The sequence below is a fragment of the Tamandua tetradactyla genome, chromosome 3 (assembly GCF_023851605.1).
Source record: "Tamandua tetradactyla isolate mTamTet1 chromosome 3, mTamTet1.pri, whole genome shotgun sequence".
In the NCBI taxonomy this organism is placed as follows: Eukaryota; Metazoa; Chordata; class Mammalia; order Pilosa; family Myrmecophagidae; genus Tamandua; species Tamandua tetradactyla.
Genome location: NC_135329.1, coordinates 175,003,883 through 175,010,244, shown reverse-complemented (window position 1 = coordinate 175,010,244; position 6,362 = coordinate 175,003,883). Strand labels below are relative to the sequence as shown.

The following is a 6,362-nucleotide window of genomic DNA, read 5'->3' as shown; positions in this document are numbered from 1 at the left end:
CTATGCATTGAGTGCCACTGGAGGGGCTGCAGAGAATTCACAGAGAAGCAGAAGGCTCTACCTGGTCTGCAAACTGATCCATACAGGCTTTCGAACCTGGTGTGGCTGGACTGTCCATTGCCAGAGTCAGGGCCAGGCCCCTCTCCCCGCAAGCTGCAGCCACAGTGTCAGGGCGCAGAACATTGGAGGAGCCCAGAAACATCCCTGAGTTGCTCAGGTCCTGGACGCAGAGGAGACAGAATTAAAAGAGAGGATTTTTAATAACCATACTCCATGATACCTGGAGCATGGGGGTAAGGGGTGGGTGGGCAGGTTGGCCACTTGTCTGAGCCGATTTACAAAAGTATCTGAAGGGGCGCCTCTATCCAGCTTCCATCCCTGGAGCACCAGCTGGCAGGCCACCAGGGAAGCATGGAGTGGGGACTCTGGCTTGTTCTCTGCTTATCCTTGGATAAGCCCAGCACCTTGCTCAGCTGTGGCTCAGCAGATGTTTGTTACATGAACACATGATTGACTGAATATGTGCCAGTCCTGGCTGCCATCTTCTTGCCTCTTCCCAATCGCTGCCCACCTGGGCTCATTCTCTTTTTTTTTTAAGTCTAAAAAGCATGGCTTCTATTTTTGCAGGGATCTGTTTGGGCCCCTGAAAGAGCTCTGTTCTGGAGGAGGGTAGGTCCAGGCATTATTTCAGAAGCTGGCAAAGCTTGCCAAGTGGTGAGAGCCTGGCTGAAGCCTGGCATGCAGAGATCTGAGGAGGAGGCTGGTGAAAGTCTCAGGTATGACTCACAATGCTGACTGGGCTTTCAAAGGATGAGTAGGGTTTAGAGATGTCTTGCTTTTTGGCTGACATTCCTAGTTTAGGCCTATATCAAAGGCTTATCCTCTGGATTTTGAGTTAAGAAAATAATAAGCTTTTAAAAAGCTGGTCCAAAATTATAAACTTAGAGCACTATAACATTGAGTCATTGCTTTCTCAAGGCATACATGCCCCTCCCTGGGGATTCCAGTGTGTTCCCTATGGGGTGGTATCTGCCATTGAAGGTTTCTGGGCTTGATCTTCCCTGGCATCTGCTCCAGTTCTGATGGTAGATATTTCTATGAACTTTCCATTGCCAATTGCCACTGATGCCCACCCTATCTTTTCCTCCTTATTCCTCTTTGGTAGCCTTCTGCCATCCTTTAGTCTTTTCCTCTCTGCCATACTCCCACTAGGGCCTTAATTCCACATATACACATTCCTGAGTTCTACTCACTCATCCCCAAACTCCTTTTTTTTTTTTCAACCCTTAGATTCTCTTTATTCACTGGTCCATTTCTACAACAAATACATCCAAAACACTATATAATAAATTTATTTACATTTCCAAATGAGAAGACTTGCTTTTGTCCCCACCACTGCTATTCACACACAGTACTTCCACAGCACGATACATCATTAAAAGATCTAAAAATGCTGACCCTGTACTCTAGGCTGCTTAGGAAATGTGAAAACTAGTAACATAATATTAGCTCCTCTCAAAACATGGCAACGTTTGCAACCTTGAAATTCATCTCACAACACCAAAACGGCTCAACAATTCTGCTTTCCATTGCACTTTATAAAACAGGTTGCAGGGACTAGGAAAAGGGCCACATTATTAAAATGACTAACTGTACAGAAATGGATTTTAAAAAGTCACAGCTCAAAATTGCTCTTTGTAAAATTCACACATTTACAAGTATCAAGTCGCCGTCCAGCTCGTTTACTTGGATTTTCTTCGCTTGGATTGCACCGCACTGGTTATGTCTTTAGTAAAACTGGAGGCTGAAGCAGGCCGAGAGGATCGCTTACGATGTCCATTTTCCACACTTTCAGAAGCCACAGTTAGCTCTTCAGTTCGGGAGTTTCTTCGGCTTGGGGTTTTGGACTTTTCAATGGTGTCTTTGGGCTCACTGCTTTGCCCAGGGACTGTGGAAGCATTTGCTTCAAGTTCTGGCCTGGCAACAGACCCCTGCAGTGCTGTGGCTGGAGTTTCCTTTGGGACTAAACTCTGTGTAGAGGCTGGTGGCCAGTTTGAAAATTCTGGCAGTTTATGGCCTGAGTTGTCCAAATTAATTCCTTGTTCTCCAGGCAATGGCTGCTGATCAGCCTCTTCCAGACCAGCTGGGCGACTATCTGGAGTGTTTGGATCTTGCTGACTATTTTTCTTCTTCCGAGGGGGTCTCTTCTTCTCCGGTTTCTTTGCGCTGGTATTATTCTGCTTATTGTTTACCCCAAGATGGCCTGCAGAGATGTCACTCTGCAATAAATTGACCCACAATGGACTTGTTAGCGTGACATCCTTATTGACTGGGAAGCCTGGATTCTGACCACAGGACATCTGATTTCCATTGGGTGCTCCACGGAAAGGTGCATTGAAAGATATCCCATGGCCTGAGAAGTGGTTTCCTGAAGCACTGCTTCCCTGCATGGCCTGCACGTGGGGGGGAACCATGTTGGTTTGTTGCATGCTAACGTCAGGCATCATCTGAGACAGGCTGACGCCATTATTTGCTGTGGTAGCAGGATCACCATGCTGCTGGGCCATGTGTGGGCTAGGCCCTGGTGGCCGCAGGACCTGCCCCTGAATCTCCATAACCTGAGATGGACTATTGTTCATAGGCCCTTGCTGGGGCAGCATCAGTCCTGACATCTGTCCCGTAAATTGCACCATGTTTCCTTGCATGTTAGGAGTCGGTCCCCTCATTATCTGTGCTGGTACCGACATGACATTGGATTGGTTCTGCGTGTTAAACTGTTGCTTATTCCCGTGCATCTGATTGGTCATGATCTGCTCTATCATTGGGTTTTGTTGAAGCAAAACCTGCCCCTGAGGCCCCATCATCTGGTTATGTGGTGCCAATATTTGTGGGCCCTGCTGTGGAAGCATCTGCTTGGGTGGGGTCATCCTTTGGGGTGAGGGCCCAAGATTTTGGTTCTGAGGATTCACCATCATCTGGCCCTGGGGCATAAGCTGGGCCCTTGAGAGAATCATGGGGTTCTGAGGGTTCAAGGTTCCTTGTTGCTGGACCATCTGGCCCTGGGAGGGCACGATCTGCTGGTGCATGCCCATCAGCTGAGATGGTGGGCCCTGCTGGGGCTGGCCTTGCATGTTGCCCAGGTTCACCTGAGGAACCCCGGAACTACCAGCCTGCTGGCTGTTCATGTTGCCATGAATTCCCATGAGACTAGGCTGCATCATATTTGGTGGCCCATGGGACACCGACATCTGGTTTTGAGGAGGACTGGCTCCTTGACCACCTGCATGCTGGACATTTTGATTTGCTTGCAGCTGAGGGGCTCCTGAATTCCCAGGGGTAGTTGCTGTAGTCGAAGGCACCTGACCTTACATAAAATTCAGATTGGCCTGTCCTGCTGAGAAGCCAGGTGGGAGGCGTTTAGGCATTCCTCCTAGGCCTGGATGTAAACTCTGTGGCCCCTGGTTTGGTGGTTGTTGTTGCATGATCATGAAGTTAGGTGGCACGTTTCCCTGTTGAACCATAGGATTCCGACCTGGAGAGCTGACAGGCTGCTGAAATCCCTGGGGAAGTGGGTTATTTTGAGGTGGTCTTGGTCCCATCTGCTGCTGAGTTTGGTTAACCGTTGGGGAGGATGCAGGGGATCTCTGCTGGAAGGAGGAGGGTGAGGAGGCAGGAGACTTGTTGGTGAGGTGGGGCTGCTGCAGGGGGGTTGGGACTCGAGAGGGCCCTCCCTGCAAGCTTTTCATCTGAGGAGCTGTGAACTGGCCTGGGTTGCTCATCTGAGGAAAGTTTGTGTGGGCGTGTGATGCTTGCTGGCTGCCAAAGGGATATGGAGGGGGAGGGTGGGAAGGTGTCTGTACCGTGGCTAAGGATGGTCTTGCCTAGAGTTGCTGTTGCATGGGGCTAGGTAGGGGAGCCTTTTTCCATCCTTGGTTTGCAGTCATTGTGCCCAGAGAACCCTGGGCTGGAGGAGGCTGAAGGGCTCCAGAAGGCAGCTGATACCAGCCTGGAGGAACAGGCAACTGAGTTGGGGCAGTAAATTGGGATCGAATTCCCTGGGGCTGTTGCTGCTGATGTTGCTGTGGGGGTCTGGCCTGTAACTGTTGCTGCTGCTGTGGTTGTTGGTGTGGTTGTTGTTGCTACTGCTGTAACTGGGGAAAATTAGCTGGGTTCATTTGTCTGTTCACAGGGGCAGGCTGCATTGGGTGGTGCGGAGTAGGTAAAGATCCTGAGGGATGACTTTGCTGCTGTATGTGAAGCCCAGAGAGGAGCGGATCCACTGTATCTGTCTGAGAAGCAGGGCGAGGAGTCGTGGGCTGCAGCTCTGGGTTGGGCCCTGGTGCCATCATGGAAGATGGTATGTTTCCACCCTGTGGTATCATAACAGTGGCAGGGCTGGTCATCCTTATTAACCCTGGACCACCTGCCATGGGAAATCCTGCCTCCATCCTAACTGAATTGCTGGCTCCCATGGGTCCATTCATTCTCACATCTTGGCTTCGGTTCTGAGCCAAAGCCAGGTTGATAGCACCTTCCCTTCAATCTGAACGGAGAGAATTCCCAGATCCCGAAGCTGCTGGTTGTTGCTCTGAGCCAGGATCCTTAGTCGCTCTGCTGCTTCTCGGGGGATGTTGAATGTCACACGTACACTGTTCCAGGGTTCCACCTTCTGAACCTTTAGCTTGCTGGATTCCATGTGTAACAAATTAGGGATATTCTCCAATATTGTGTCCAATTTCCATTTGAAGTTTTCATCATCTATATTTCCTTTAAAGACCACAAAGATTGTGGAATCCTCCAAAATACTATCACTTTTTGTGTCATCATCTTCTAGTCCAGAGTCAAAATCCATCTCTGAGTCTTCCACTGTTGACGGACACAAGGAAGTATAGATGTCTTCTGGGTTTGGAACATCATCCCAAACCATGGTGAATATTATTCCAGAAGGATATGCTAAGCGGAAAATAAAAAATCTCAAAATGTCTTTCTTAATTTTTATCATTTATCCAGGTCATCTTCTAAGTCCAAACAAGCAGGCATTATTAGGGCCAGTATTTCAGGATAGCAGCCAAATCAAAATTCTGAGCGCAGCTCGCCGGCCCTCCCGGGCGGGCCTCGGAGCACCAGCCAGGGCCGTGCGTGCCCGCGGCCCTCCGAGCGTGTGTACGTCCGTGCTCGCCCGCGCCCGCCCGTCTATCCGGCGGTCCGCTCCCGGCCGCCAGCAGCCCGACTCGGCTGGGCCTCAGGGAGCGGGAGGGAGGGGGATGGGCCGGACCGGGCCAGGGAGGGAGGGGGAGGGAGGGAGAGAGACAGGGAGGCCCCAAACTCCTTTTTAAATATCTTCATCTTAAATAAAAACCCAAGCAACCCAGAGACCTGCTAATGATGTTAAGGGAATATCCCTTCATCCTTTCCAGGTGGAAGACACAGCCTCCTATGCTGTAGGGCCTGTTCTGCCCTGGCTGTCCAGATCCACTCTGCACAAGGGCTGCCGGGCAAGAGGGTGACATCCAGCCCACCGCGCACACCAGCCCCTGACCTGGCAGGGGGTTTAGCCACTGGAGGAGGAGGAAGGGGCCCCTTCTCTAATGTGTCTGAAGATGCTCAATGGGCTAGAGCAGCCCTGCCGTGGACTAAATCCTTCATGGTCCCCACCCCAATGAAGTTTAGAACCAAGAAGAAGGGGGCGTAATAAGTGAATAAGTACCTACACAGATGTATAGTTAGAATTGGGACAGAGTAACAGAGGATGTTGTCTGCTGGCCCTTCTTTCCTGGGTTGGTTTCAGAATGGCTCTCTCAGCTCTCAGTGGGTTCTTTTGGCCTATCCTGGGGCATTTTTCTTTCTCTAAGCACCTGTGGGTCTTCTCTTAGCTTCTCCAGGGCAAATTCTGGATTTTATCTCTTAGTTTAGCATCTCCTGAGGCATTTTCTGTCTCCAAGTGTCTGTACTTTCTCCAAAAGGTCTCCCTCTTATAGAACTCCAGTAAGCAGATTAAGACCCACCCTGAATGGACAGGGTCACATCTCCATGGAAACAACGTAATCAAAGGGTCCCAGGCAACAATAGGTCTGCCCCCCACAAGGTTGGATTAAAGCAATATATGGCTTTTCTGGGGTATATAACAGTTTCAAACCAGCATAGGTGGCATGTGCAAAGTCCTCAAGGAAGGGAAAAGCTGGGCTCATTCATGGGCTGACAGATGGGCTTTGTGGCCAGAGGACAGTTTTGGTGGTATGAGGACACTTGGGAAAGATAGGCAAGGGCAGGAGCTTATAGGGCTTTGGAAATCATAGTAAGAATTTTGTGTTTGATGATCAGTGCAAGGGGAAGCCATTAAGGGTTTTTATTGTGAATTATGT

General features: G+C 50.0%; 1 pseudogene; it reads right to left on the bottom strand.

Moving 5' to 3' along the window:
- Positions 1–584: 584 nt before the first annotated feature.
- Positions 585–5,014, bottom strand: LOC143677938 (nuclear receptor coactivator 6 pseudogene; annotated as a pseudogene).
- Positions 5,015–6,362: the final 1,348 nt, after the last annotated feature.